At 39.9% G+C, this 23604-nt stretch overlaps 1 protein-coding gene across 4 annotated transcripts in view; it reads right to left on the reverse strand.

Annotated features, from left to right (window-relative positions):
- Bach2 (BTB and CNC homology 1, basic leucine zipper transcription factor 2) overlaps nt 1-23604 on the reverse strand; it is a 339814-nt gene that overhangs the window by 162000 nt on the left and 154210 nt on the right. For all 4 annotated transcript variants that reach the window (XM_005377763.2, XM_013510777.1, XM_013510775.1 and 1 more), the window contains exon 3: nt 4268-4416. The gene's annotated coding sequence lies outside the window, so the exon portion shown is untranslated. The remainder of the gene's footprint in view (nt 1-4267; nt 4417-23604) is intronic.

The raw sequence follows: 23604 nt of genomic DNA on the forward strand, positions 1-23604 counted from the left end.
ATACTCATAAATGAAATAAATCAGACCCACATGTATAAACATCATATTGTCTCCCTGGTGTAGGAACCTGAAAGAGTAAGTAAAACTCGAAATGTATAATAGATGATAGGAAAGGGAAAGCAATTGCTCAAAGGAAGTCATGACTGGGATGAGGGAAAGAAGAAAAGAAAGAAGACCAAAAAAAAAAAATTTTATATATATATATATATATATATATACACAAGATAGTTAAGATAGTCATATATTTTCTCTTGATTCATTGAAAAGAAAGGTTTGTGTTCACATTGTTTGAACAATATATCTTGTACTCTGAAGAACTAATTTGAAGATAACAATATCCAATGTACTAATCATTGTTATTCTCTTATCGTTTTGAAATTTTAAAAATTCTTTTAAAAATTTTAAAGTTAAAAAAGAAAATCCTTTAAGTCCAGTTTTTTTGATACCATAGTAACTGACTCAGAAGCTCTTGCTGCTTCGTCCTAGGGTCTACACCTTACTGAAAAGCTCAGCCCGTTTTTAAGCAGGACTGGAAAGCCTGGTGTAAGAACAGGGGGACTAATATCTATTGTTGTTTAATGGAGGACTTCATTTTATCTCCTTCTTGCTTTATACTATTTCCTTAAGCCAAATTTACATATGCATGAGTGTGTGTGTGTGTGTGTGTGTGTGTGTACACACACACATATATAATCTTGGTATGTTAAGGGGATGACTGAGCACACTGCTTCTGGAGATTTTTATTTTTTATTTTTTTTTTTAATTTTTTTGGTTTTTTTCCGGTACCAGGAACCGAACTCACGACCTTGCGCTTGCCAGGCAGGCGCTTTGCCGCTGAGCTAAACCCCCGGCCCCTCTGGAGATTTTTAAATAGATTCCTATGTAATACTTGTCAGAAACTCTGTCCCTCGTCAGCCACAGGAAGAGGGCCTGACGGTAGTGAAGGAGACCTGAAAGAAACACGTCTTCTAGACTTGATGGGAATCAGCTGATTGTTTTTTAAGGCGGTTTTCTAGACACAGAATAAAAAGCAAAAGCAAGAAAAGTAGGACCCAACGAGCTTACCCAGTGGATTCCATCCTGCATGCTACTTACAGGACAACATGTCACTTATTGGCTTATGCTATAACTGGTGGGTAAAGTAAGACCTGTCTCAGTAGCACTCAGTAGTACAGATGAAGAAAACCTTACGGAGCACTTGGAGAATATAAAGACGAATTATAATAATGAGAGGCCCCCTGGAAGGAGAACCAGCTGCTATGAGTTTCTTCTCAAATCTTTCCTTTTCTACTGCTCTAGACTCTGATAAACTGGTACTCCCTATGTCCTCCCTACACGAGCATCTCCCCTGAGCAAGAACTATCATAGCCTCAGTCAGGCACACAGCTCCCCGACACTGTCTACACAACTCTTTGGGCATGGGCTTGCTACGAGCACCCAACTGGAGGAACCGCAGCATCCCCATGACGGCAGCACAGGTGGCTACGTGCTTCCCATCGCCCCAGCGAAGTGGGCTTCTATGTGTAAATGGTATTTTCGTAGAGACCAAAAGGCTAAACACTGATGTCAAGCACTACTTAGTTATTCTGCACAGAGTTTTTGGAAGGAAGGTAAGCCCTGGTATCCAGGATTTTAAAAATCGCAGTGAAATGAGAACAACATAAAATTTACCATTGTATTCATTTTTAAATATAGAGCTCGGTGGCATTAAGAACATTCACACTACCATCCATCTCCAGAACTTTTTCATTTTTCCAGATTCAAGCTCTATATCCATTAAATAACAATTTCCCAACCTTCTCTCCTTCCAGCACCTACCATTCTACACTCTCCATTTGACAACTCTTAGTACAGTATCTCATATAAATGGAATCACTTACTCCTTCTGCAACTGGATTATTTCACTTAGCATTTTTAAGATTCATCCTCATTTGTGGTAACAGGTATCTGAATTTTATATCTTTTAAGGTTTTAATAATATTTGACTGTATGTATGTGTCACACTTTTGTTTATCTGTTGATGAGATAACATGCACTTGGGCCGTCCCCACCTTCTGCCCACAGAAGGAAGACCTAAATAATGCTGCTATGAACACGGACATAAAAATATAAATCCATACTTTCACTTGAGCATATATTCATAAGTGGAATTGTTGGATCACATGGTAATTCTGTTCAGTTTTTCGAGGGCCTGCCACTCTGCCTGGTATTCGGTATTTTTAAGTTAATAAACTATTTTTAAGAGCAGTTTCAGGGTCATAGTAAAACTAAGCAAAAAGGGAAGAGATTTTTCATATACTCTTGGTCAGTACTCAGGGTAACAGAGACACTCTAGGCTACTGGTGGTGAATCTATGGCAAGCATGCTGCAGCAGGCTCTCTGTTATCATTGAAAGGTATAAAAGGTTCGTCATCACTGTTCTAGGCCTTTGGTGACTAGGTCCTCTCTCCAAGGGCGCAGTGGTGATACAGCCAGGCCCTGCTAAGTCCAGTCAGAAACTGAAGCTTGACTTAGCTAAGTAGTCACAGGGACTTTCTTTCAATCCTGACCTGTAGACATGAAACTGACTGAGAACACAGGTACTCGTATAAGAAAGCCTGATGTGTAAACATGGAGATCCACAGATTTCAAAGCATGAGGGAGTGAACATAAGGAGTGTTCCACCTGAGCCCTTTCTTTTACTTCATGAAGATGCTTCAAAAACCAATAACTTTCCTTCCAAGGCTGCTGTGCAGAATAGTGCTTGACAGAGATGTTAGAATTTGCGAGGGTGGAGTAATAATAGATAATTACATCACTCACAACTCTGTCAGCCTGAATCCCAGCCCAGTTGTTCTTTGGGCAGCTCCAGAAGACAGCTCTGGATTAATTTCATTATAGAACTCTTTTTATCACCTATTACTTTTTGTCTCGTTTTTCTGATCTTGTGAGTTTCATTTTAAACTCACATGCCTTTAAAAATCTTATCTTCAGGATTCTTGGTTCTGTTCATGTTTAGGCAATGGCTATAGTTCTTCTTTACATAGTTTCTTGGCAACTGCTTTATTAGCAATGATTATTACTACATTCAAGTAAAATATTCTAAATCACAGTGCTGTTTTCACAGATTTAAAATGCCCAACAACTTCTCAAATATTTCCCGGACAGTATTACACCATCTTTACACTCATTCTGATGCGATAAAACAAAAGAAAGTGTTTGAAACTACTACAATGAGAACTCAGAAGATATAAAATATGTATCTGTTCTCAGGCATATGTGTGTTTTTGTATGTGTGCTCACATGTATGCAGGTATGCATTTGTTTACCTGATCTCATCCACCTTTTTTCTATTAATGTGGAGTAAACTGCTCTTGGCCTTGGCAGAGGGAATTGGCAATATGAAAGCTAACATGGTATAGCTCAATCCTTAAGATACACTCCAAAAAACTCTGGACTTGATGATTTGGGATACTCATTGGAGGTGTGCCTCCCGTCACAGGTGTTTTGTAAATCAAGTCACAGGTAAGTGCATGAGGGAAGGATAGTACTCTGATGACTCACTTTGAATGGTCACAACATATTTCCCCATCCAGGGGAAAAAAGATTTTCCTTTTTGAGTGGATCTGAAAGCACAATGAACATACCTATAGAAGAACTGTAACTGTTGTTTTTAAGGTTAGTAACAACACTATTAGTGACACCTTCTGAAAATCAGGGGCGAAGAATGACTGGTACTAGTAGTAGGAAGGCTGACGTGGAATAATGGCATTTCTCCGTACTCTGAAACCTGAAGGTACTGAGCAGACTTTAATTTTCTCTTTCCTGAGATGTGTAAAGCACATCATCTCTTAATTTAATGGTATTTAATACTGAAGTACAGTTTTCTACCTTTACCATTCAGCCTTCCCTTCCCACGTAAGGTAGTCATTCTCAAAGTGAGGAGTCTGGAAGTTACACCGGCATCACTTGGCAACTTGTTAGCAAAGCAAATTCCTGGCCCACACAATCCAGATCTAGTGAATCAGAAATTCTGAGTGTAAGGCCCAGCAATCTGTACCTTAACATGCTTGCCAGGTGATTCTGATGCAAGCTGAAGTTAAGAATCAATGAGTTAGGAAACTGCCAATATGCAAATTCTAATCCTTGTTCCTTTGCTCAGTTCTAACCCTCCTAGTCCATTTAATAGTCCATTAAAAGTAATTAGCGTGTGCTTAGGCTATTTGTTACTAGCACTTAATATCTGTCATCGTTTCATGAAGGAAAAGTAACCCTAGTTAAAACTTACATATAGTTTTTCCAGGTCCTGTCCTGGCTTCGAGTCTTAGGACGCAGGGAACTGGGCAAAGGGAGAGATGAGAAAGCTACAGCAATCCATTCAGACATGGACCCCAAAGTTTTGCAGGGCAATCTTGCGGTAGGTCAGTAACTGTCCACCTAATTGGAGAGGAAAAGTTGTCCATTAATAGAAGAAACTGCACATGTGAATGCCTCCCACCCTAATCTCACAACACCCTGTTTCACTCTTTACGATCTTTCCATTAACTTTCTATCTCTTGACCAGCACACATAAGCAGAATATGATAAAACAGCCCAAGATATTAATGCCTGGTTCCACCCAGGGGGGAAGCCCTATTCTTTGAGGATTTTGTGTAGGGAAGCTCCTTGAAAGGGTTTGGAGACAGATCAATATCCAACAGGTCATCTACCCCTAAATTCCATCTCACGAATTTTGTAACATTTAAGAGACACATGTGGCTGTTGTAACTGGGAGAAATTCAGGAAAGAAGTGATCAGTTTGCGAATTTTGACTGAAATGAAGTGATTCTTTGATGCCTCAAATGTGTTTAAAATTAGTAACATTTTTTCTGCTCATGAATGAATGCATGCTTATCATAAAACATGTAGAAAATACAAAAAAGCACAAAGAAAGAGCAATGGTCAGGCTGACACTGATAAATCACTAACAAAGGGGCTCATCACCCCTTCATTGGAACTCCAGGGGGTGGTAAGTCTCACAATTCAGGCTTGTTTTTGGATTTTAGAGATTAGTATGGTAAAATTATTACTTAGCACTCGAAGACAGTCTGGGAAATCAACCATATTCAAACACATTAAATATTTCTGTGCAAAAACTGAGGCTTGCACTGATGAGTGTGGCAAACTAGAGCTCTTTATAAATTCAGGTCAGGTTTTTTTCTTTTTCTTTTTTCTCCGCTTAGTTTTTGCAGTGCTGGGGATGGAGCCTAGGGCCTTACTCAGACTCTACAAGACCCGCTCTTCCCACCAAAGAAGTTACAAAACCAAAACAAAACCTAAAACAATTTGTATTTAGCACTGGAGTTAAAGGATTGTGGGCCGGTATTCTTTTCAGATATACAGACATACTCAAGAGTTTTTGTCTCTACTTTTTAAATTTAATTCTGAAGTAGAATGTGAGTTATCTGAATGTGAGCCTTTCCCCAAGTTATCAAAATTATTCAGAAACTCAATTATAATGTCTATATACTATTGTATTCTACAGAAATGCATTTTGTTTCATTGTTTTCTTCATTTTTGGAATTGCAGAATTTTTCTGGTATTGCACATAAACACCTTGAGAAATGTATCTGATTATCAGAGGCAGAATTTCTGAACACTTTCCTTGATGAGAAAAAGAATTACTGAGCCAAATGGTGTGAACTTTAAGTGTCCTGATGACTTCTTAGAGAGCCTCACCAATTCATGCTCTTCTCAGCAGCATGAGGGCCAGAGTGACTTGCTAATTACCAACTCTACAGTAGGAGCAGAACAATATACTTGCAACTCACACATCTTACAAAGTTCTAATTAGTCATGACCAACAGGACACAAAGTAGGATATTTTATTTTACTTTTTTTGCACAGATAATAGTAGCTGGCTGTATTTTCATTTAAGAGAAATGGATTAATGTAAGTTTACCATCAAAAGGCCCTCATGAGGTCAGGCTGAGTCAGATGTGGACAATGAGACAGCTGCTACTCATCAAGGGGGTCTTACCGTGGAAGAGGCTGGGGAGTGTGGAAATAATTCACATGTTATCTGTGGGCTGAAATACTGAGGTCTTGTACGGCCCTTCCTTTTGGTGTTTTCCTTTTCTCTATTTCTCAGCATGGTATCAGAGAGCAGAAAGAGATGTAATGACAAAAATCCACTCAGACATACTACTAATAATGGCTAACTCGCCACATGCTGTGGTGTGCTGTTTCTGGTGCCACGCGTCTCCCACGTATTATCTCATGTAGGGCTGCTTGCACTGGTATAAAAATTGGTAGCTGGCAAAGTGTCTGTGTACTCACTCATCAGTCCTCTTTATGCTCCAATGTTTGGAGGAATTTGAGCTCCAGAATAACACAGATCTATTTGAGCCTAGTGTCTCATCCCCAAGACAATGCCAACTCTGGGTATAAACCACAAACTCTACCTTTCCACTCATTTGTCAGCACAATCTATATCTACATGATTTAGATGCACCATCTGTATCTACATGAAGCAGGAATAACGGTGTAAAGTTCAAGAAAATTCAAGATAACAGTAAACCTTTTGAAGGTCCTATACTGGCAAGAAGGAGGTTGTATTTCTTAGAGTGCAGCAGAGAGGTAACTCTGATACACAACACAAATCAGGGTATACACGGAGGAAGATAAGAAGGCACACATACAATATGCACTTTGAAAAGCAAACATGTAATATATATCTTCCCAAATGTGACTACAAATTAGTATTTCCAAAGCAGGGCTCCCATATCCAAGTTCCTTTCTATTTATGGCTTTTTCTAATAATTTTTCTTTCTTTTTCCCTTCATATGAATTTAACCTTACAAGATAATTGGTGTACAGACTGTCAGAATTTTCATATGCTAATAAAGGAATATTGAAAAAACCTATTTCTGTGTTATTGGAATGAAATAACCTCATTCTGTAAATCTATAAATTCAATTTCTCATTCTATCAATGTATAAATTCAATTTCTGCAACCAATCGGTACTACAAAATGGCTAACATTTGGAGGGTGGGGATTCAAACAATTTTAAAAAAATTTTATGAGTGAAATTGTCCTTTCCCAACAATCTCACCTAAAAGTAAAAGTTGTTTCTATTAAAACGATCAAAACGCCAAAGCTACATCAAGAAGTGGACCACTGCCTTCAAGGTGGCTTTTCTTCATAATTTAAGTAGCATTTGCCTGATAATTAGGCGTCAAAGTGGGTAGAATAGACTATAGATTTTCTTTTGCTACAATCAGATATATGGTTAGTTTTCTAAGCGCACCAGGAATGTGAGGTGTGAAAAATAAAGTGGTAATAGAGGAAATGATCCCTCAAAGAGCATACTTTGTGTTTTTCAAAGGGCCTAATTGCCTAGGGGAAAATACAAAAAGCAAATCACTGCTAATAACAGAAACGCTTACCAGAAGCTCTTTAGATACTTAAACTGTACAACTAGCATTTGTAAAGCTAATTACAAATTTGGATTCTCTCATTTTAAAAATATACTTCAAAGCAGCCCACTTCTGTTTCAATGCTGAACCAAAGTCTGTGCAACTGGCACATAATCAAAGTAAAAAAAATAATAAAATGCATCACTTGAATAAAGTTATTATTTTTGATGTCGCTAAATCCTGAACTGCAAAATGCCACAGGCTAAAAACTAGTAATACCACATGGTTATGTTAGCTTACCTTTTTAAGAGTTCATAGATTTTTTTTTTTTCCAGCTCTAAGATTGTAGATCTCTCTAGTCACCCGAGCTTTGTTATGTTGGACAGGCTACTCACTGCCTCCCAGCCTGACACCTCCCATGGGTTCTTGTGGAGATTAAATGAGAATACATACAAAAGTGAGATTTTTTTGCATATTTTAAGACATATATAAAATGTCGGGCATCATTTTTTTTTTTTTTACTAACAATTCTGTGAAGTATAAAAATATTAATCCTCACTTCACAGTTAAGGAAGATTGGCAAAAAAAAAGTACCAAGTTAGGAGTTTTATTTCTGCGCTGGTCAAAAACTAGGTGAGGGACTGGCTTGGGACTTGATTTCTCTGGTAAAATGAAGGCACTGGAGGAGATGATTTTAAGGTCTCCCTGATTAATGGCTCTGTACTCTGGGACTTAGACACAACAGGGATGGGGGAACCTTTGGGAAGCCCTTAGCAAGTGTCCCTCCTGAAGGGCCATGAAGCCAAAGGCACCATCTGTCACTCTGAGGCCTGCAGTGCTGGGGCTGCATTTTTGAGTAGCTTCCTTCCTGTGGGGAGGGGGGCAGGTATTTGCTGTACTGAGATGTTGGGGGAATCCTAGGGAATAAGCAAAGCCTCTAGGGGCATAAGAAAGTACTCGGGGAGCTTAAAACAGCAGGTCTTCCTTAACTGGTACAGACATTTGACTACTTTCACAACTACTGTAGCCAAAGACATGTATACCAACTGGATGTCAGTGTTGCTAACAGTATTACTGTTGTTTGGCTGTCACTCTCAAAGAGATAGGCACTCCTGTGGGCCACCCATCCTTCTTGGCTGAGTTCCCAGTATGGGGCAAGTTGTAAAAGGGCTTTTTGTGTTGGGGGCACATTATGATCACATGGGAATTTCACTTTAAAAATACAGAGCCACACACTTAGGCCCATACTGATACTATATCAGCACTAATGTAAATTTACGTGATGACAGAAAAGTTCAACATTTGCACTGTCCAATGCGGTAGTCACCAATGCGTTGGGTGGGCATTGGGCCCTTGAAATGTACCTCTGAACTGTAGTCTATTTAAATTAATTTAAACTTAAATCCTCACACGTGGTAGTGGGCAATGCAGCTACCATACAGACTGCCCCTCCACCCCCAACCTGATCTCCTTGGAGGTATTTCAGACCCCACAGGACAACAAACACTACATTCATTCAACCAGTATTTACTGACCTCCTCCTAGGTTCTACATATTCTTTAGCTATCCAAAACAATGGTGAATGAGAGAACCATGGATAGTTCCTGCCCTAATGGCATTTTTCAGCTAGATTGATTTCCAGAGACCTCACAAAGTCTTGCAGTGGCTCACCACACTGCTCTTAAGAAAAAGTGGGTGAGGAGATATGGTAATGCTATACTAAGCACGAAAGCACTGCTTTTTCATTTCTTCATATTTACTGTTAGAGAAGCTGTGGGAAAGTTTAAAAAGAGATCTCTGAATGGTTACCATTCATTCACTTTCAAGTCAAATAGTGTATCCCAGATAGGGGAAATCATCTGTATGTAATTCCCTCTTGCATAATCTTGAATTTACTTAAGAGAAAAAGTCAGTGGGACTTGCATTCTTAAGCTAAGAAAAAGCCAATGGTATTTAATTATAGCAACAGTTATAAAAAGTACAAGTGGGTCTCCAGCTGCAAACAGTGGGTAAGGGAACATTTATATTAGTTAGTTGTGAAATGATCAGGTTTGCAGAAGGTACTTCTTGGACAAGTAAGGTTGATTGCATTCTTTATTCCTGTAACTCAATTTTTAGCTTAGATTTTCTTACTGACCTTAATGGGGTTTGATGAGCTTTCCCCTGGGAAACTATAGGTGGGATTATTTTTTTCTAAATCACAAATCTAATATCAAAACATAATTTGTAAGAAACACAGAAATGGTTTAATGCTTTCCCTATTTCTGATATTGCTCTGTATGTCCTCTTGTCAATTCTTTCCTACCTGAATTGCCCGCTTGTACTTCACTGGAATTTAGAGTGATACAAAAACCCAAAAAGTAATATTCAGAATATTGGCTTATCCTCTTGTTTGAACCTGAATTCACATGCATCTAAACTTTAAGAACAGTGACTTCATGTTTTAAATTACAAGCTAATTCTCTTCACCGTATTCATATCATCACTCTTGAGGTGAAAGATTGGTGAAGCAAAACATGATTTTGCTTAGCATTCCAGTGAGATGATGTAAGACTCCTGCAAACAATCTGACCTCAGTGTCAATGTGGCACTTCTGGCCAAAGTCATTGTACTGATTTTCTGGGCTAGTAAAACAATTCTTCCACATACACATACACATACTACATCACTCTCCCCTTGGATGAGTAGAAAGACTATGCATGTGCAAAAACAAAACAAAGAGTTTAAAATTCCAAAAAAGACAAATTACATTTAGACTATTATCGGTTTAAAATGGTCAAATCTCAGATATTCTGCTGGTTAGATGCTGTATACAAATAGTACTAATATTTTTTGGTGGACAGGTTTACTGACAAACATGCTAACTTTGTTTTTTCTTTGTTTCTTTGGTACTGGGAATTGAACTCAGGACATTGCACTTGCCAGGCAGGCGCTGTGCTGCTGAGCTGTATCCCTGGCCGCAAACATACTAACTTTGAACAGCCCTAGAGTTGTTCTTCATATTCAGAAAGACCAAATGCAGCAGTCATGCACCATTTCATGGCCAGAAGAGTTTTTAAAAAGAAAGGTGTCAAACTGATGCTACTTTTTGGGAAACTACAGGGTTGAATTTTTAAAAATTTACCTTTCAAACAGAATTTAAACAGTCACTTGTCTAAGGAACTTGAATTTTAGATCTTCTGTCTTTTGTGTTTTGCTCTACGGGCATGGGAAAGTGACAAAGAAATGTAATTTTGTACTGCAACAGGGAAAGAAATGAATAGGAGAAGTAGCCATTTCAGACAGGATGGAGAAAATTAATTGAGACAAAAACAAAAACTAAAAGTTTCCACTTACACGTTCAGGTGCTGGGACTTAGCTATTCTGGCTGGGGAACCACAGCTAGAAAATTCACTTCTTTGATGTTCAAGGTATATATGTCCCCAAATTTAGCAAAATTAAAAAAAATTTCACCTCTATCATAAAAGGAGAGTGCAATTTGAACCACGTGCCGCTCACAATCCAGAAAAGAGAAGTAGATAAAAGGAGACGAGTGTTGAAAATATCTTCCCTGAAATAATTCTGGGGTTTCTGTAGACTCTATAATATAATAGATGAAATCCTAGCCCACCTGGTAGATGAGAACACCCTGGCTCAAAGAGGCAAAGTGCCTTGCCACAGTCACACTGCTGGAGATGGGCTGTCACACGGTCTCAGCCCACGCTCCCCTGACTCCAAAGGGTCTCCTCGGACAGCCATTAAAACTTGGGAGACTATTTTCTTTCTCCCAAAGGAAATGACCTTTCCCATGTGCTACTAGTAAAAGGTCCAAGTAAGGTGACAAAGCTTCAGGTTCTACTGCAATGTATTTGTGTAAAAATAATTAACTTGTTAGTATAAAATGGGTGTATTTCATGAACTGTACTAGAATTTGAAAGGTTTTTCCTGTTGTAGTTTCCTTAAAGACACTGTCAGGCATCTTATTAAAATATCCCAGATCATCCTCCAAAGGTTCACAGTATGACTGTTGGCCTCAGTCACTGGAGATGGCAAGGAAAGCACACCATACCAAGTATCTCACTGTAGGTCCTCCTCTTTAAAGATCGTCACCGTCCCTGGCAATGCCTACACAGAAAATGCCTGAAGCAGGTTCTGATGTAGTACTTAGGGGTGTTTCCAGGGTTCAAGAACCAGATTTTCCATTCTTCCTTTAAGGATCAGTTGCGATCTCTGGCAGCCAGTGACTAACTCACCAAGGATGCAGGTGGGCAGGTGTTCACAGTGCCTGGTAACTCGGTGAAGGGTACTTTCTTGGGAACCTGGATGGGCATTGAGAGAGCCTTGACTCCTAGGTGAAGCACTTGTTTGGGGCTGTTCAGGGCTCTTTGACTCCCCTCCTTCTCTTTACCTGAGAACATCCCCTCTGCCAGTGCTTCATCTATCAGCCAGAAAACCTTCAAAGTCCTACCCCTTTCTGGGAAGCTGCAAATAGGTGCCAGCCTCATCTGCAAAAGCAGGTGCACTCTGACTTTGAGACTGCACACGTGTGGGTACCAAGCGGGATCTACAGTATCCCACACAAGGCAAGGTGCTGCTGGGCTGCCCATGTACGAAGCTGCTGAGGTCCACACAGAGCTGATCACTATAAAAGGGGCGAAGCTGCAAGAAGTCTGACCAAGAACTTTAGAGACAAGGCATGTGGCGTCTGATCTACCTTTCAAGACAAGAGCTTATTATTGATCTAGCTGTCCCAGAAAAAGACCTATGAGTATCTTTGATCCTTCAACCCCCATACCTGGTCCCTCAGCAAGTTGCAAATTCTACTTTCCAATGATATTGCAGATCTCTCTATTCCTCTTCATCTCTACTACCATCACCATCATTTCTCATCTGGTCCACTGCTACTGTCATTGTAACTGGACTCTGTTTTCAATTCTCCCTGGCAGGTAGGGTCCGAAAGACCATGCTAGATCAGGTGATTCCCTAGGAAGACTCAAGGGAATAAGCATATGTTGTACTCGTGAGTATGGTTTATTACAGCAAAAGGATACAAAACAAAATCAGGAGGCTGGGGATTTAGCTCAGTGGCACAGCACCTGCCTGGCAAATGCAAGGTTGTGAGTTTGATTCCTGGTACCAGAAAAAACCAAAAACCAAACCAAACCAAAACAAAATCAGCCAAGGGAAAAGGTGAGTGGTGAGTGTGGAGGAAACCAGACACTCACACCCAAGAGTCCTCTCTTAGTGGAATCACACAAGGGTGTCCTTAATTCCCTCAGCATAAAATCATAGCAAGTGTGAAGTGCTGTCTACAGGAAAACACAGAGTTTCCGCGTGTGAGGATTTTACTGAAGCCTGGTCAGTGGCAGGCCCTCCACCTGGATGTAGCAGAATTCCAGAATCCCAGAAGGAAGACAGGTGTTCAGCATAAAGTTTGTACAAATGCTTCAGAGCAGCACCCTTATCAGTTAGGGAACGGCAAGGACACTCTTGAAGTCTAAGTTCCCAGATGCCAGCCAAGGGCACCCAGGCAAGCAGGGCTTTCAAAGGACAGCAGTCTCAGGCCTGCTACGCTGACTCTTTATGCTCACGCCCCTACCATCCATGTTCCACACAGGAGCCAGTGATCTTAAAATTGTAAAAATAAAGTCACTCTATTACTTAAAATCTTGAAATCGTTTCCACTGCTTTTAGGAAAAGCACCAGCCCCTTCCTTCCCCACCTGCTCTTACTGTCCTCTTACTCGTTACACTTCTGCACCCTTTCTGTTCTTTGATTATTCAAAGCCTTGCCTGGCTCTGCCACTTGCTAATCTCTCTGCCTAGAATTCCCTTCTCTCCTCTTAGCTTTGCTAGTTACTTCTCCTCTACTGGGTGCTCTCAGAAATACTGTCCCTGCTAACATCCTCTGTCCCCTTCCCAAAGGCAATGCCTCACCCTGTTTGGTTTCACTGGAGGATAATTACAATCCAAATGTTTAATGTCTAATCACTTATCCCCCTCCAGACCTGGGTAAGACCCACCATAGTAGGGACCTAGCCTCTCTTGTTCATCATGGACACCTGGTGCTTGGAAGACTACCTGGCACAAGCTTACATGAACAAATACATGAATGAAGACCGTGTATGTGCAGAGTACAGTGACAGATGCACAGAGGGAGAATGCTAGAGACACTCCCTTGAAGATCTGCCTGCCTTCACTGGCCCTTGAGTCCTTGGTCAAATTTCATCCGCACCCAGCTCATCTGCTGCCTGGAAACTGACCTCAGATCTGTCCTCAGCCCTTCGCCCCAGATGCCACCTACATAGTCTCTTCTTGCTCTGTTTCTTAATGGCCCTTCCTTACACAATAAACTCAGATTCTTGCTATGGATTTAGTCTCTATGTTCACACCACAATCTGCCTTATGAAAAAAACAATGGTGCTTAACCCCACGGTGGTCACATACCCTTCAGATAATCCGGCATATGGGGCCCATTTGCTGTAGTACTCAAACCAGCCTGAGGTGGCCATCAGGCTCTTCTGGGCCCTCTGTCCCAAGTGATCTCAATCCCTTGTCCTGTCTACCTCTGATTCCACGTCTGAGCTCATCATGGGTGATTCCTGGCAGGCTCAGGAGAAGAAAGAGAGGGGAGCAGAGGAGATTGTGGGTAGAAAGCAACAGAAGCTGCTGTGCCCACTCAAAGAGTGGGCTTTTCCTGTTTTACAGATTTTCTTTTCCTAGTGAGTTTAAACTGTGGATCAGCAGAGATGAAAGGGACCTTGGAAATCACCAAGCCCAACATTTTTATTTTACTGATGATGAAACCAAGGTATGCAGAGGTTAGAAGGAAAGAGAAAGAACATTTATTGAGGATTTAACATCTGCTTCCAGGCACACAGGTCCAGATCCCACAGTAAGTGGGTAGCATAGCTGGGACTACACAGTGTTTGAATGAGTGTTTCTATCTATACCATACAAACACTTGCCTACACTTACATATTCCTATCATCATAGCATAGGAAAGGGCTGATGCGTAAGATATACTGTAAGATACTTGAAACTCTTGTCTTAAAAGGTAAGTAGATTCTTTTTCTATATTACCCAATACATTTTTCATTGTCATAAAATATCCAAAACATAAAATTTACCATTTCAGGCAACTTTAGTGGCAATAAATACATTCATTTTGTGATGCAACCGCCACCATCCAAATAGTCAAACCAAAATAAGATTGAAAATAGCCAAAACAGGGCTGGGGATTTAGCTCAGCGGCAAAAGCACCTGCCTGGCAAGCGCAAGGTTGTGAGTTTGGTTCCCGGTACCAGACAAAAACCAAAAAAAAAAAAAAGAAAATAGCCAAAACAAAACAAAAAATCATTTGAAGGAAAAGATAGCCAGAAAATAAGTGTTTGGGGTTGCATTTAATTTAATAAAATCTTTTATATAAATCAGGTTCCCTGTGACATAGATCTTCACTATGCTCCTGTCCTTAAAACGAGACTGTGAGAACACTGTCCACCAAGTGAAGTTTCATGTTTTTGTACTTTGTGTTGATTCTCTAGGTTCTAGGCCGGTTGTAACCTCTTATCAAGATGTTATGAAACCCAGGACATTATAACCTTCCATGCTTCCTCCCTAAAAGAACAAGTAAACTGGTATTTCTTGGAGGTATTTTTTAAAAGCCACTCCTCTGCATCTGGTTGGAGTTATCTCCATCATTTGTTTCTACACAGGATTTAAAAGCATTGGCACAGAGCCCAAGGAATATCCCTTAGCTACTCAGCATTAGTTCAACCTCACAATATATTTAGCAAGTCAACGATTTTTTCCTTCCCTTCTTCGTTTAATGACCTCAAATATACCAACATCCTGTCTTACCTAATCCTCTAACAAGTTCTATCAAATGCCAGAACAGAATCAGACTGCCCTGCAGGCAGTGAGATCATTCACTAAGAATTCATTTTTATTCCAGAAATTAGGAGAACCAGGCCATTTAACACAATCTGTCACACAGCCAGAAAATCAGCCTCATATTCTAAATATTTTAACATTTCTTGTACAACAGATCCCTTAAAAAACTGACGAGCCTTTTCCCAGAAGACACACACACACACAATTTCTACATAATATTGGAGGGTTCAAGGATCCTTGAAAGCTTATCAAAAGATCCCCTAAGAATCCACAAGTCCCAGGTTAAAAATCTCTTGGAAAAGAGCTTCATCGGGAGTTCACTTTCTGCCCAGGCCCCTGCAATGGACTCTGATTCCTGGTGCATCTCAGGGTGACTTGCTCTGATGCCCCTCTGTCTGGCTGACAAGTGGCATCTTTGGTTTAGGTTTCAGGAATAGTACCAAGGGGCTTCTAGTCAAAATTACAGCCAACATGGCTGCATCAGGTCAGCTGGCTGCTCTAGGCACATCCATTGCTCTGGTCATCTATGATGTGCTTGCCCTACCTTGACACTCCGAATTCTGCTCTTCCACTTGCCATCCTGGATCCTGTGGTCTGCCCTGCTACCCTCACTGTTTTCCTGCCGTTTCCCTTTTTGGTCCATTCTGCCATTCTTATTGTTGAAAATTCTTTTGCTTTTTCCCCAAAAGCATTCTTCAATCTTTCATATCTTTGTTTCTTAGAATAACCTGCCTGCCTACTCTTAAGCAGCAGGTCTTGCCATTCTCTGCTGGGCCTGGGCCAGGTTTTCCCTTCTGGAAGCAATGTGGTGAAGTGCATAGGAATAAGCCTGATATCAGACAGACCTGTTCCAGCCCTAGCATACAAGTGCAGTGACTTCCCGCTTAATGTAAATGAAGGCTCAATGTCCTGATATGAAAAACAAGGACAGGAATACTAACTTAAATTCCTGAGATCCACAAGGTGCCCACTCAATGACAATGCCCGTTACTTTCCCATCTTTCTCTTCACATGTGAGATTCTGCATATTCTGCCTTTTAAAGGCAACCCCTGCTTCTAAGGTAGCCATAACTATTTATGTTTGGAGTCTTAGGTATTTTTAAATAGGTTTATTGAGATATAATTCATATCCCATAAAATCTATACTTTTAAGTACACAATCTAGTGGTTTTAATATACTCAGAGTTGTACAACAATCACTATTATCCGAACACTTCCATTACCCCAAAAAGAAATCCTATACTGTAGCAGTTACTCTTTATTTCCTCTCCCAAACCTCAGTCTAGCAACCACTAATCTACTTTCATTCTCTATGGATTTGCTTATTCTGCACATTTCATGTAAACAGAATCATGTATTATGTAGCTTCTTGCTATGGCTTACCAGGATGTTTTCACGATTCACTCATGATATAGCATGTATCAGTACTTTATTCCCTTTCTATGGCTGAATAAAAATCTACCATACACATTTGCCATATTGTTTATCCATTTATCATTTGACGGGAATTGGGTTGTTCCTGTATTTGACTATTATAAATAATGTTGTTATAGGCACTTACGTATAATTAGACATATCTGGATATGTGTTTTTAATTCTCTTGGATATACGTCTTGGAGTAGAATTGCTGGGTGTTATAGTTAATTTTTTGCATCAACTTGGATATGCCATGGTACCCAGGTCAATTATATCTGGATGTTGCTGTGAGGGTATTTTTCTTTAGAAGAGATTATCAATTATCTTCCAGAACGTAGGTGAGCCTCACTCAATCAGTTGAAGGTCCCAAAGGAAAAAAAATTGACTTTCTAAAGGAACAGGGAATTTTGACAGCAAACTACCTTTGGATTCAATCTGCTATATCAACTCTTCCCTGAGTCTCCAGTCTGCTGGCTTACCGTGCAAATTTGGATTTGCCAGCCTCCACAATAATGGGAGCCAATTCCTTAAAATAAATGTATTCTTTCTCTCTCTCTCACACACACACGCATACACACACACACACAAATCTGCCCACTCACCCACACTTACATGTGCACACATGCACACACTCACAAACACACCCTATCAGTTCTGTTTCCCTGCAGAACCCTGACTAATATATACCAGGACATATGGTAACTCTTATGTTTAACATTTGAACAACTTCCAAACCATTTTCTGAAACGACTATACCATCTTACACTCTCATAGGCAATGTGTAAGGGTTCCAATGTCTCCACATGCTCGACAATACTTACTACTTTCTGTCTTAGAAATGGGGCATCCTAACCTGGATAAAGTAGCATCTCATTGTGGTTTTGTGTTTCCCTGGTGACTAATGATGTTGAGCATCTTTTCATATACTTATTAGGATTTGTATGTATTTTCTGGAGAAATATCTATTTTAGTTATTTGCCCATTATTTAATTGGATTATTTGCCTTTTGAGCATTGAACTGTAAGAATGTTTTATATATGCTTGATTTGAAACTTTTGTCAGGTGTATGATTTGCAAGTATTTTATCCCATTTTGTAGGTTTCACTTTATTAATGGTCTTTCTAAAACATGCAAGTTTTTAATTTTGATAAAGTTCTGTGTATCTGTTTTTTTCTTTGTCTCTCATCACACCACTATTTCTTTAGGTGTCATAGAAACCAGTGATCAGCTGAAGGACTTAAAGATTTATTCTTACATTTTTTTCTTTTTTTTGGTACCAGGAATAGAACTCAGGATTCTGCCTTTACCAAGTAGGCATTGTGCCACTTGAGCCATATCCCTGGCCCCTTACATTTTCTTCTAAGAGTTTTCACACTTACATTTAGTTTTTTTTTTTTTTTTTTTTTTTTGGTTTTTCTCCGGTACCGGGAACTGAACTCACGACCTTGCGCTTGCCAGGCAGGCGCTTTTGCCGCTGAGCTAAATCCCCAGCCCCTACTTACATTTAGTTTTTAATCCATTTTTAGCTAATATTTGTATATATTATAAGGCAGGACTACATTGTCTGTTTATTATAGCTTTGTAGTATGTTTTAAAATAAGAAAGTGTGAGTTCTCCACCTTTCCTTTTCTCAGAATTGTTTTAGTTATTCTGGGTTCTTTGTATTTCCATATGAATTTTAAAAGGTGAAAGATTTATATGATCTGAAGAGAAATCAGACTATCCATATGAATTTAAAAACTGGCCTGTCAACTTCTACAAAGCAGCTAACTAGAATTTTGATGAAGACTGTGTTGAATATGCACAAGTTTGGACAGTATTGCAATCTTCTAATTTATGAACACTGGATGTCTTTCCATTTATTTCTTAATTTCTTTCCATAGTATTCTCCAGAGTTCAGTATTCTTTTTTAAAAAAATTATTCCTCAATATTTCATTCTTTCTGAGGCCATTATAAATGGAATTACTTTCTTAGTTTCATTTTCAGAGTGTTTCACTGGTAGTCTATGAAAATAAAACTGATTTCTGCATTTTTTTATCCTGTAAATTTGCTGACCTTGTTTATTCTAATAGTTTTTTGGGTTTTTATTCTAATAGTTCTAATAGTTTTTATTCTAATGTTCTCTTTGGTGGGTTGGAGTCTTAAATATTTTTAAGCATTCTAAAGCACAGGAAGGGCCGGGGATATAGCTCAGTGGCATAAGCACCTGCCTGGCAAGCACAAGGTCCTGAGTTTGACTCCTGGTATTTAAAAAAAAAAAAGCACAGGAAAATGCAGACACATTAATCCAAACTTAAATTACACTATACATACAAAGAGCTCACACTACTAGTTCTTCCTCCCTTGACCCTGGGTGATGCTCCTGCTTCTGGTCACAGGGTTGGGTGAGGTTCCTACTCTTACTGTAATTATTTGGAGAGGAAGGTTCCTGCAATCCAGGGTCCATGGTGAACCATTAACCTTTTTTCATACAATGGTGTTATAAATAATCAAATTCCCAGCCCTTTTTAGTCTATTTGTATAGACATCATAAGGTGAAGAAGCCACAGGGTTTAGCCTCACCATTCTCAAAGAGGACTTAAAAAGTTTATTTCGGGAGAACCCATATCTTAAGTGAGCCCCAAGTGAATCTTTACAAAAGAGCTGTCCTAGAGTTTTCTTGTGAGTTTTCATATAGACTCTACCTCTGCTAACCTAGTTCCTCTTTCTACTTAGGCAGACTTCTGATGTACATTACTTTGAGGGACAGCATTATTTTCATACAAAATGTGCTACATTTAACACAGATTATAATTACTTTTTTACTAGACTATATTTTGCTTCAGGTTTAAAACCTGATTTCCAGCCAGGGAGCATCAGAGACCTACTTTGCATCTCTGAGTCACTGATTTGAGCATGCATTTGCCAAGAATACCCAGGCATATGAAAGGATCAAAATATCACACTTTGATTGATTCAGAAAGTTACTTTCTACCACCATGCAGTCTGAGAGTTTCTGTACTGCATCTGACTAATTGGGGATTCATGAACGCAGAGGGAGCCAGGAGTCGTGTGGAAGACCCACCTCTTGCCTCAGGTACCAGAATCCCAGGGAGTAAAACCCTCTGCTCTACTTGCTAAAGCGCAACTGCAGGATGCTCAATGAGCATAATCTGGTATCGGAGTCATCTCTGAGGGGATCCTGGTATTTCGGTTTGACAAAAATCGAGAATCATTTTAGAAAGAAAATCGGATTTGTGTGTAAATGAAAAATATTCCTGAAAAGAAACTCTGTTGCGAAACTGAAATCTGGAGACTGCGGTGGTGCTAGGTTGAGTCATCAGTTCCCTTTACACCCTAATAATCAACGGCACTTTGATCACAATGACTGCTCTGGGTGATGCTTTTCTGTTTGCGTTTTTCAGTACTTCCTTGTGTAAACAGGTTGTCTCGCTATCGTCTTGCAAACATGTTTACATTTGGGGGATCAGAGGCAACATCTGTTAGAAACAGATTTTACACTTTTCTGTCAACTTATGGAAATCTGAATTGGATTTCTTGGTAATATATTTTTTAAAAGATGAAGTTCTACTGGAAAGGAGCGTGCTGTGATATTTTGATCACTCTTCATATATACGCTTAAGAGTCTGTCCTGAAAATGTCCAACTGGAGTAGGTGAAAATAGGCATTAGTTATTCTTCGTATTTCTAGATGGGGACAATGAGATATAGAGAAGTTAAATGGCCGGATCAGTGACTAAGAAGGTGACAAAAAGGGGTAATATATACCTCAGGTCTTTTGATTAACACACTGATACTTTATCAACACCTCCAAAACCCTCAGGTATCAAGGATTCTCAGATGTTATTTGCCAAAAATGTTACAATTCCTCACCAGTTCGAGAAGACCAGTGATTCTGGAAAAGGCAAAGGAAGAATAGAATAGGTAATAGCCCTTCAAGCAGTTTCCTTGCCCAGGGCTTGAGTTAGAGACCTAGCAATGCCCAAAGAGGTAGGGTGTGCAGAGGGCATCAGAAACAAAACTTGGAGAAGCTAAACCTACAAGAAAGCTTAAGGCAAGACACCACCAAAATGTCAACACCGTGCCTGCTCTTGCCCTACCCAGAGCATGGTAATCTCCTTTAGGGAGTGCTAACGCACTCTGGCTCTTCAGATTTAGGCCAGAGTGCTGTCATCATGAAGAGAAATAACTGCTGTCATGATGGAAAAGGACATCCAGCAGACTCTATGTAAAGGCCCCAAGGCAGCAAGGCCCTTAGGCCACTGTCCTACAGTCGGGGCAAATAACCTTGTCTCCCACCCTGCACTGAATTCATATCCTCCCTTCAGTGCTTTAAATTTCCCACCCAGTGGTCCCAAGCTACCAGGGTCAGCAGAGACCTTTTTCCTGGATCCTTACTCCCTTGGATAGGTTGCATCACTTGGAAAGCAAGCAAAGGCCAAGGGTGGATATTAATGGAGATGTCATTTTATCATGGTTGTGAGGGTATCAAGGCATCTGTAGGATGGATGAATGGGGAAATGGGACGAGTAGGAAAGAAGAAATGGGTGTATTAGTTCCCTAATACCATGTTTCTGGCTGGCAACCCAAGGACCCTGGAAATCCTAAATTAAAGCCGGTCTTTAGGTTGTCATGTCAAGGCAGAAGGATTAGAACATACCTATTCAACCAGTTGTTAGCTTGATTTACAATATTTTAATATTTAAACATGTGGCACACAGACTTGAATTGAGTCCTTGTTCTACACCCCACAAATGTTAAGAGCCAGACCTATCCACATGCTACGCAGATCAGGGCTGGGCATCCTGCAGATGTGGGTAGGCAGTGGTAGACTATGGACACCCAGGGCTGCAGACACGGACCCCATGAGTGAGCCAGGGCAGGGCTCAAGGGACTCTCAGAACATCAAGGTGGTCATTCAGCAAAGGCCTCCTTTGCTGCCATTTTGGAAAACCATGCTGAATAGGGCTTAGCTAACCCTTCTCCTGTTTGGTTGTGCTACAACCAAATATATCATGGTCTTGCCCTGGGTAAACTAAGCAAATATTAATCTTAAAAAGAAAACAATCACCACCAGCACCACCACCACCAATTATCGAATACCTTCATCTCTGTGGTTTCTTTTTTTGCCATACAGAATTTGTAATGTATTTATTGAACAACTTGATGGGACCAGTGTGAACCCAAACAACAGCAATTATACAGAGCAAATAAGGACCAAAACACGTGCAGAAAAATAAAAATACCAGCGAATGTTATGCTGAACTGTAAGAAATAATTAAGTAGCTGTACATCAAATGCATAAATATGATTCATTTTTAAAGGCCCACACATGTTACGCCCACTTTCTGGAGTTTCCCAAAGTAATTTAAAACTATTTGATGTTGCTTCCTGTTTTTCAGTCCTTTTATCTATTTATGGGGGTGGCAATTCTACTGTTACCAATGGAACAAGAAGAAAAGTGAAGGACAGGGCAACTTTTTGGCTTCAGTCATTAAAATCTACTTTGAAAGGCTTAATTTTTAGACCTTAAGTACCAAAACGCAGTCCTCTCTGACCTTCAAAGTAACTATGTACAACTTATCCCGTATTATAACCCTGTATTGCACCAATGCTTTCTCTTGAAGTTAATGAACGCTGTGCAGAAACCTCGTGCTTTCTGCTCCCTGTCTGTATCTTCCCACTGAAACAACCAACCTTCAGAAGTGAGAGGCGTGAGCTGAGGGCAGAGGCTGGTTGGCCTTGGTCTATATGCAATATGTTTTCTTTTCCTTCCTTGAGACAAGGACTGGATAGATTTCTTCATATCTGAAGCAGACATTTCGAAAAAAATAAAATAAAAAGCTAAAACATTTCAATATTATTCCATATTGTCTTCAGATAGAAAAAGCAGTTCAGGCACCAGGTCTCAGGGAATAAAGCTTCAGCATTCCATGTCTACAGTGGCTACTTCTTATCTGGCTTTCACAGCTCATTATTTTAATCAAGTAGATGGTCAGTGAACAAGCAAACCTACATTGTCTGTGAAATAGACACCATCATAGGGTGGAGGCATTTTGGGGGATCAGTTAGTATAATCTGCCATCAAAGGCTTGATCCCAAGTGGCTGATGGTAAGTGGTCACATCTAATGCGAAGGTACTCGTTCAAGGCAGCCAAGTCGATTTTGAAGAATTATGGTACAGTGTTATTGCACACACTGTTATAGAGTCCTCTGTGGGGCCAATCTGCCTCCGCATAGCATAAAAGCATGGGTCTGCCCTCTAGGGAAGCCAGAGAAAGGATGGGACCTGTGAAGGTAGTAGGGCGCACTTGGCAGCAGTTCTCTTTCCCAAGCCTTTTCTCTAGGTAATTATTTCCCGTTCCTTCAAACGTCACTTGGGATGACATGGTTTCAAGCTCTAGAATGTTCTTTGAAAAAACTGAGAGGTCTAAATTTAAAGATAATCATTTCAGTTTAATACCACATTGTAGCCAACAATACATTTGCCAATATATACATCAAAAGGGGATCCCAAATACGGGGCAATTTTAACAGTGAGGAGCAGACAGAACTGTGATCTTCTTAGTCTTGCAGGCTACAATTTCATTATGCTTTGGGCAGCTCCCTCCCCACAATGACTGCGATGAACCTGTGGAAATGAAATCCCCTAAAGACCTTTCATGTATTACTAGTGCGCTTTCTTTCCCACAATCTCTATTTGTGATTATTTGGGGGGAGGTGGGATACAACTGTAGGTTTTAGAACTTATTCCTATTCTTAAATGTCAACTCTCTTAGCTCTAGTCCTTTATTTTTTCTTCTTTCTTCTGTTTATCCACTCAGGGGCAAAGGAACACATGAAAGAACTGTGCTCAAAGGATTTTTCTCTTTTATCATGAAATTGTACTAGGCTTACAAAGCAATGGGCAGTCAGCATAAAAACTAAGTCAGGAAACAAT

Source organism: Chinchilla lanigera, unplaced genomic scaffold (genome assembly GCF_000276665.1).
Source record: "Chinchilla lanigera isolate Chin_1 unplaced genomic scaffold, ChiLan1.0 scaffold00010, whole genome shotgun sequence".
Taxonomy (NCBI): Eukaryota; Metazoa; Chordata; class Mammalia; order Rodentia; family Chinchillidae; genus Chinchilla; species Chinchilla lanigera.